This window comes from Myotis brandtii, unplaced genomic scaffold (assembly GCF_000412655.1).
Source record: "Myotis brandtii unplaced genomic scaffold, ASM41265v1 scaffold51, whole genome shotgun sequence".
Taxonomy (NCBI): domain Eukaryota; kingdom Metazoa; phylum Chordata; class Mammalia; order Chiroptera; family Vespertilionidae; genus Myotis; species Myotis brandtii.
The window spans coordinates 956,112-964,893 of record NW_005369442.1 but is presented as its reverse complement, the minus strand read 5'-3'; the positions used below and the strand labels follow the sequence as shown (position 1 = coordinate 964,893).

The 8,782-nt window shown below is 36.3% G+C and overlaps 1 protein-coding gene and 1 pseudogene across 2 annotated transcripts in view; one reads left to right on the top strand and one right to left on the bottom strand.

Annotated features, from left to right (window-relative positions):
• Positions 1-8,782, top strand: part of CHIC2 (cysteine-rich hydrophobic domain 2) — a 60,548-nt gene that overhangs the window by 37,597 nt on the left and 14,169 nt on the right. The gene's annotated exons all lie outside the window — the stretch shown is intronic.
• Positions 3,595-4,625, bottom strand: LOC102254717 (annotated as a pseudogene).

Genomic DNA, 8,782 nt, shown 5'->3' with positions numbered 1-8,782 from the left:
TCTACTGTGGTAAACAACCTGCTTTCCTATTTATAATGGTCTGGCCCTCTAGCAACTTCAGCGTGAAATTATAGCTAATTTGCCTACAAACGTCAGGTGGTCATAATAATCTGGCCACTCAGTGTATATATATGTAGTCATTAAAATACTAAGACCCCTCAACTATATGATTTACAAATGTTTCTGTATTGTATAAAAAAAAAAAAGAAAACAGGAAACAACAGAGAAAATCAGGACTAAAGCAAATAATCCACTCATATCATCCCTATTCAACATTTACTGGAAATCCTACCCAGTGAAAAGCAGAGTAAAAGAAATAAAAGGTATGCAGATTACAAACCAAGAAATAAAACTGTCACTGTTTTCCGACAACATGGTTATCTCTGTAGAAAATCCCATAAAAATCTACAGAAAAACCATTCCTGGGATTTAAAAATGTGACTTTGAACAATTGGAAATTAAAAAATTTTAAAATAGCATTAACAATAGCACCAAACACCAGGGAATACATGCATATAAAACTAACACAATATGTGCATGATATGTATGGTATGCAAAAACTACAAAATGGTAAAAAAAATAGAAGATGTAAGTAAATGGAGATGTATGCCTTAACACATTTTTTATGTGTTAAGTTTTGTTTTATGTCTTCAAATACAATATATCTTGATAATAACAGCTTTAAATTTTTTATATATATTTTTAGTACCTTTATTGAGGTGTAATTGGTATACAGTAAACTGCACATATTTAAAGTGTATCATTGGTAAGTTTGGTCACATGTTAGCACATACATACATGTATACATCAAGTCAGTGAACCTGTTAAACATTTAAAAGTTTCCTTGTTTCTCTTTGTAATCTTCTTGTTTCTTTTAGGCAAATGCTGATATGCTTTCTGACACTTTAGATTAGTTTGCATTTTCTAGAATTCCGTGTAAATGGAATCATACAGTATGTATTCTTTTCTGTCTTCTTTTACTCATAATTATTTCAAGGTTCATCCATATTGTTGGATTAATAGTTCATTACCTTTAAATGTTGAATAATACTCTATTGCATAGCTGTACCACATTTGAAGGACATTTGTGTTATTTCCTCTTTTGGTTTATATAAAGAAAGCTGCTATGAATATTCTTTTTGAGTCTTGCTGTAGACATATATCCTTTTTTCTCTTGAGTAAAAATTTCTAAGAATGGAGTGGCTTGACTATATGATATATATCTGTTTAACTTTTCAAAAATGATGGTATTATTTTACACTACCACCAGCAGTGCATGATAGTTTGTTCTGCTACATCCTTGTCAATATTTAGTTAATATTTTTATTTCAATAATTCTAATATTATTGTTATGGCTTTAATTTGCATTTTCCTAATGATTAGTGATATTGAGCATCTTTTCATGCTTATTTGGCACTTGTGTATCTTCTTTGGTGAAGTGTCTTCTAACTTTTGCCCGTGTTTTTATTTTATTTTATTGAGTTGTTTTTTTATTGTCGAGTTTTGAGAATTCTTTATGTATTCTGGTTGCAAGTTTATATTTTGCAAAGATTTTTCCCAACCAGTGGTCTGTCTTTTCATCCTCTGACAGTCTTTTCAAGAGCAGAAGTTTTTAATTGTAATAAAATCCAATTCATTCTTTTATGGATTATGCTGTTGGTGTAATACCTAGTATGTCTCCCTAAGTCTATGTACAAAGATTTTTTTCAATGTTTTATCTAGGACTTTTATAGGTTTAAGTTTTACGTTTAAATCTATGATTCATTTGAGATAATTTTTTTATATGGTGCAGTGTATGGATTGAAGTTCTTTTTATTTTGCATATAGACACCCAGTTGCTTCAATAACATTTGTTTTAAAGACTATTCTTTCTTCACTGTATTGCCTTTGGACCTTTGTTGGAAATCAGTTTTCAGTATATGTATGTGTCTATTTCTTGGCTCTGTTCTGTTCCATTGATCTTTATGTGTATCTTGATGCTAATACCACACTGTCTTGAGTATTGTAGCGTTATAATTATGTTTTAAAATTGGGTGGTGCTAGTTCTTAAACTTCGTACTACTTTTTTTTCAAAATTGTTTTGCTTTTCTAGATTGTTTGTATTTCATATGAATTTTAGAATTAGTGAATTTCTACCAAAAAATCCTATTGGGATTTTAGTTTGGATTGCATTGAATTTATGGATCAATTTGGGAAAATTGGCATCTTAAAAATACTTAATCTTCTGACCCATGTAACAGTATCTCGTTTTCTTAAGTCTTTGAATATTTTTCTGAACAATGCTATGTAGTTTTAGTGTATATGTCTTGGATATATTTTTTCAGACTTATCTATAAGTATTTATTATGTTTATTTTAAGTGGTATATGTTTAAAATTTTTCAATTATTTATTTTTCCTTGTTAGGGTATAATTTGCTAAATTCAAATTATTAGTTTCATTAATTTTTTTGTAGACTCCTGAAATTCTTCTTAGACAGTCATATCGTCTGCAATGAAGACATTATTCTTTCTAATCTGGATGCTTTCTGTAGATTTTTTTGTGTTTTACTACACTGACTAGTGATGGCGAACCTTTTCAGCTCGGCGTGTCAGCATTTTGAAAAACCCTAACTTAACTCTGGTGCCATGTCACATATAGAAATTTTTTGATATTTGCAACCATAGTAAAACAAAGACTTAAATTTTTGATATTTATTTTATATATTTAAATGCCATTTAACAAAGAAAAATCAACCAAAAAAATGAGTTTGCGTGTCACCTCTGACACACGTGTCATAGGTTCGCCATCACTGGACTAGACTCTCCAGAAAACATTGATTAGCAGTTGTAAGAACAGATATCCTTGTCTGGCTCCTGATCTTAGGGGGAATGCAGCCACACTTTCATTATTCTGTATCATGTTAATTATAGGGATTTTTAGATGTCTTTTTTCAGCTTGGGGAAATTTTATTCTAGTAGTTTGTGGAGAGTTTTTACCAGTAATAGATGTTGACCTTCTTTATCTCCAGAAACATTTTTTTCTCTGAAATCTTCTTTGTTAATAGTAATATAGTCATTCCAACAACATTCTTTTGATTAATGTTAGCAATGGCATATTTCTTCCATTTACATTTTTCCCCATATTTATGCCTTTTAATTAAAGTTCATTTTTTTATAGGCAGTGTTGGGTTTTGCTTTTTTATTCAGTCTGACAATTTTTGCCTTTTAATTAGGGATTTTGGACTATTTACTGGAATTATTGATACAGCTACATTTAAGTCTTTCATTTTGCTTTTTGTTTTCTTTTTTCCCTCATTAATTCTTAGTTTTCATTTTTCTACCTTTTTATTTTTAAAAAGAATTTATTGAGGTGAAATTCACATAACAGAAAAGTAACCATGATAAAGTGAACAATTCATTGGTATTTAGTACATTCACAGTGTTGTGCAACTGTTATCTCGTTCTAAAACAGTTCCATCAATTCAAACTAAAACCCCTTACCCATTAATCAGTTTCTTTTTATTATCCTCTCCCTCCAGCCCCTGGCTACCACCAATCTATGTTCTGATTCTTATTTATCTACTTTGGATATTTTATTTAATTAATTAATTTTTATCCTATTAAGAGTTTATTAAGAAATTTTGTTTCACAGGGCACACAGAAATAAAAGGACTATGTACAGGCTTTCAGGAAACAGGCAGGGAGCTGAGGAGGGCCAAGATGAGTCTAGGGCCTTGGTGGGTGCATTCCTGGGGGATGGGGGCCCTGTAAGGGAAACCAGACAATCTGGTGAGATTCGAAGTACAACAGCATAACCAACTAACCTGTCTGTGGTAGTGTGACCCTGGTGAACCGGGACCACGCCTCTGTGGAGCTACTTCTGTAACTCTGTGGCCAAGGATCAAAGAAGAACTGGCATTCCTGGTGGAGGGGGGCCTCATTCCTGGAGGGGGCATGCCCATTGGAGTTCCTCGTCCAGGGGGGATTCCCATTGGGGGACCCATGGGAGGCCTCATACCAGGAGGTGGGCCCATCATGCCTGGAGGGGGTGCCCCTTGCTTGGCCCATAGGTGGAGGAGGACCTCCACGGCCCGGTGGGTACTGGGTTGGGGCCCCTGCAATACAAGCTGTGGCAGCAGCTGCAACAGTGCCTCTTGCTTATGGGGTCATCACCTGTTGGGATGGTCCACCAACCCCACAAACTGGCCCTGCAAGTCCTGCAGGGGCCTGGGGCATGGGAACACCAGCTGGGATTCCTGGGCCCCCAGCAGCTCCAGCAAGCGGCACTCAGGCAATGCCAGTATCTTTTAGAGGAGGTCCCTCTACTGTCATTGAGACCAGGTTCTCCCCTAGAAGAAGCACCAGCCCGAGGACTCACTTCTCTTTCAGCTTGTTTTGAGTTCTTTGGCTTGATCTTCCTGAATTCATCACAATCACATAGGATCAAATTCATATGCTTGTCAAAAGCCTTGAAGGTGCCAATGAAGATCTGACCGTCTTGCAGGATGCATCTCATCCTGTAGTTGATGTGCTGCAGCGTCTTGCTGCTCTTGCCCACAGTCATGGTGGCAGTTCTGATGGCGCTGATTCCCGCCGGATTCGCCTGCTCTGAGGACTGGCCTTCCTGTAGCCCGCTTCCAACCGCTACTACCAGCTGGATATTTTATATAAATGGAGCCATACATTATATGACCTTTTGTGTCTGGCTTCTTTCATTTAGCATAATGTTTTTGAGGTTCATCCATGTTGTAGCATGTATCAATACTTCATTATTTTTTATGGCTGAATAATATTCCACTATATGGATATACCACAATTTGTTTATTCATTCATCCATTAATGGGCTATTTCCATCCAAAGGACTGCTACTGCTATGAACATGGATGTATATGTATTCATTTGATATTTGTTTTCAGTTCTTTAGGGTATATACGTAGGAGTGTGGGGTTATAAGATAAGTCTATATAGGGTGAGGTAAAAGTAGGTTTGTATGGAAAATAATACAATAATTAATAATACAAGAATAACCTCTGTGTTTTTCATACTCAGAACTGTAAACCTACTTTTGCTCCACCCTGTATTGAACTTTTTGAGGAGCCAGAGCATTGTGTTTAGTCTAGGGCTAGTTATTGCCTATTAATGAGGCAAGACCCTCCTGGATAGTGTACTCAGTGGCTTGAGAATTACAATGTTTTCTAGTCTGGCTGATGGAAAGAGGCACTGTGCCAGATCTTTGTGAGCTTTGGGCACTGTTTTCTCTAATTCTTCCTTAGTAGTTCTTTGCTCCACCTCTGGTAGTTTCCTTATTTCCATATGCTGCTCAGTACTCACTGAAATAGTCAGTAGGGACTATGTTCAGATCTTTGGAGTTCATTATCTTTTTAGCACTCTCTTCTCTGGTGATCTGTTCTGTGGCTTCTAGCTGTCTTGGTCTCCCTAGACTCTCAGCTGGCTCCTTAATTCAGGGAATCTCCAGGCTTTGTCTGAGCTCTCCATTCACTGCCACCTGCAGCTCTCGTAAGCTTAGGAATCATAGGGCCCATCTGACTTGTTTCTCGTTTCTCAGGAACCATTGTCTTTCATTTCCCATTGTACATTGTCTTGAAAACAGTTTCATATATTTCTGTCTCTTTTTTGTTGTTGATTCAGGCTAGAGGTAAAGCTATTGCTTTATCTGTGCTGAAAATGAGAGTTTGAATGTTTTTTGTTTTTAATAGAAGTGGTCTTGACATATAAGTACTATGCTAGGTGATAGGAATAGAAAGATGTATACTAATACTCTACTTAAAGAGCATCTAGTCTTTGGAGAATTGGTAGGTAAGTACAGAGATAGTTTAAGTCTGGTAGTACTTACAATATTTTTCATGAAGCTCTAATATCAGAAGATAATAAACGTGTGTCCTTAGGGTCTAGAAATATGAACTGGCCACCTATAACCACAAAATGTATTTGAAGTCTTGTATTATATTTCAAACACCCATTTGAAATTTCAGTTGTATTTTGCATATATTTGCTTTAATAGAAACTTTAAAATGAATATTGATACTCTTGGAAGATAAGCATATTTGTCTTAAGAAATTGCTGGTTTTAGCTGCCATTTTTTTTAAGTTGTAATTTTATTCAACACCTGATTCTTTTATTTTAAAAAAATATTTTTATTGATTTCAGAGAGGAAGGGAGAGGGAGGGATAGAAACATCAGTGATGAGCGAGAATAATCAGTTGGCTGCTTCCTGCAATCTCCTACTGGGGATCAAGCCCACAACCCGGGCATGTGCCATTAACCAGAATCGAACCTGGACCATTCAGTCCGCAGGCTGATGCTTTATCCACTGAGCCAAACCTACTAGGGCTGGCTGTTAGTTCTTTATGCTGCTAGTGTGCCATTTACTGAAAGTTACTTATTCATTAACTCATATTTCTGAACCTGCACTGAGACTCGGTACTGTTTAGATACCATTTAGATGACAAATGCTATTTAGAGGTTATAAGGTTCCTCTCGTGGACATAAAAAGAGATAAAAAGCAATGAGATAATTACAAATAGTGCTTGGAAGACAATAAAACAGGAAACCTCAGCCTTTTAGTAGGTTCTTTGTAAGAGCCTGAGGAGCTTACAAGTGAATAAAATGCTTCATTAAATAGATTTTGACATTTATTTTTTAATTTTTTTATACTTTTGTTTATATTTTGCTTCTTGATTGTGTCCTAATTATAGTATTATAGTTTAAAAAATTGATGTCCAAGTAAGTGAACTCTCTATGACTTGTATGTGCTTTCAGCCTGACTCATATTTTGAGGAAACAAGTGTCATAATTTTACTGTATGATGTGTTATAGTATTTTGTTTTCTATCCTAAAGTAACTATTAGTTTTAGCCTTCCGAGATTTTGCACATATATATTATATCCCAATATTAGTGACTTTATAGACTTTGTTTATGTATGCTCTTAGCCATATCCCTTCTGACTGAAGAACCCTACATTTTAGACTTTATACACCAACTTCTTAATCTTGTTTTTCCTCCATTTTTAGTGCTTTAATCTCTCTTTTGCGTATGATTAGTATTGTGTGACTTTCTAAAAGTGCTCTGTAAGGACTTTTTCATAAATAGTGTATATTTCTATTCCCCTTAGACTCATTCACTTAGGTATAGGGAAGTATACAGTATAGGGAAGGAAGTAGGCTGCAACATGTGGTAGCTGGGACCTGTACTTTGGTGCTAGAAAGAACTGGTTTGGAAAGTAGCACTTTTCTGAGTGACTAATTAATCAGTTCACTCTCTGTAAACATCAGTTTTTACTTCTCTGAAAGATGTCTCATAACCAGAGGAATATATTTGTTGCTGTTTCATTCTAAAGAATACTTTAAGCTTGAAATTTAGAAAACTGGCTTATAGAAACGAAATAAATTACAGTCATTAGTGTGAATTACACTGACAATTTGCTTTTAATTGGAAAAAATGTTACTAAATTCTCATCATGAAAAAGGATACTCAAAAGAGTGTAAACTTTGAGTCTTAAATGTGCAGGGGCTGGGACTTTAAATTTGTGTTAGACTCATTTGAAAATGTGTTTTGCCAAGAGCTAGCTGAAATTCAGTTCTGTCTGAATATTTAGAAGATAGTACAGGCAGTTCTCGGTTACTCCGTATTCGACGTACGTCGTTTTGTGGTTATGTCGCCATCTCCCATTTATTTATGAAAAAAAAGGTTCTATCATTTCGATGTATGTACATATGTGCTTTATGTTTTTTATTATTTATTTACCACAAGTAAAGGTCAGGAATTGTTATCTTTTAAATTTTTTTTACTGTTTCACTTCATTACTGCTGTGTATGTGCTCCATGTGAGTGGCATAGGTGCTTATGTAGGTGTCGTGCCGTACGGATCTCCGACGTAACCCAAGGACCTACTGTATTAGTGTAGTGGTTTGTAGAAAGATTTGCCTAGCTTCTTCAGTGTCCATTCTGTTAATCCAATGAATTCTTAGTTTCAGATATGTTTGATATTCTATATTTGAGTCTAATATATAGAATTCTCTTCTGAAATTGTTTTCACTCACTTTATTCTGAAATGAATATTCTGTTCCTTCTATTTTATTGAACATATTAATCATAGTTAACTTGACAATCAATTGTCTCATCTTTTCTGTATTAGGGAGATAGTGTGAGGGAAATGGTCACTTTGGTGTAATAAAAGATTGAGCTGGGTTGCAAGTTTTAATAATATTCAGTTCACCTCTATCCTAAAATTTGTATCCTTAGCATATTTTGAGTTTGGCATTTTAGCCTTTCATTCCATGCAGGTTCAAGTTTCTTGAGCGGGGAGACCAGTCATGTGTTTGATGCTGATCCTCTCCCCTTACCCCTGACCCCCCCCTAAGCAGAATTTTGTTTCCTAAGCAGTGGTAGACTGTGACTAATTTTTCTCTGCCTTTCAGGCTTTGTCCCCCACCCTTCTTGCTGCCCCAGAACTCAGTAATGTCTCTAGAGAAAATTGCTCTGCATTTTAGGGCACAACTAATTTCTAATCCATTGAGCCAGCCTGTACAACCTGTTCAGACTATATTGATATTAGAGGCCTGGTACAAAAAAATTTGTGCACGCGGGGGGCGGGGGGAGGGGGGTCCCCCAGCCGGGCCTGTGCTGGGACCCCTCGGGAGATAACGACCTGCTGGCTTAGGCCTGCTCCCGGGTGGCAGAGGGCAGGCCCAATCCCTAAGTGCAGCCCCTGGTCAGGCTCAGAGCAGGGCCGATTGGGGAGTTGGGGCGCCGCCCCGTCATGCACAGAGCAGGGCAGATCGGG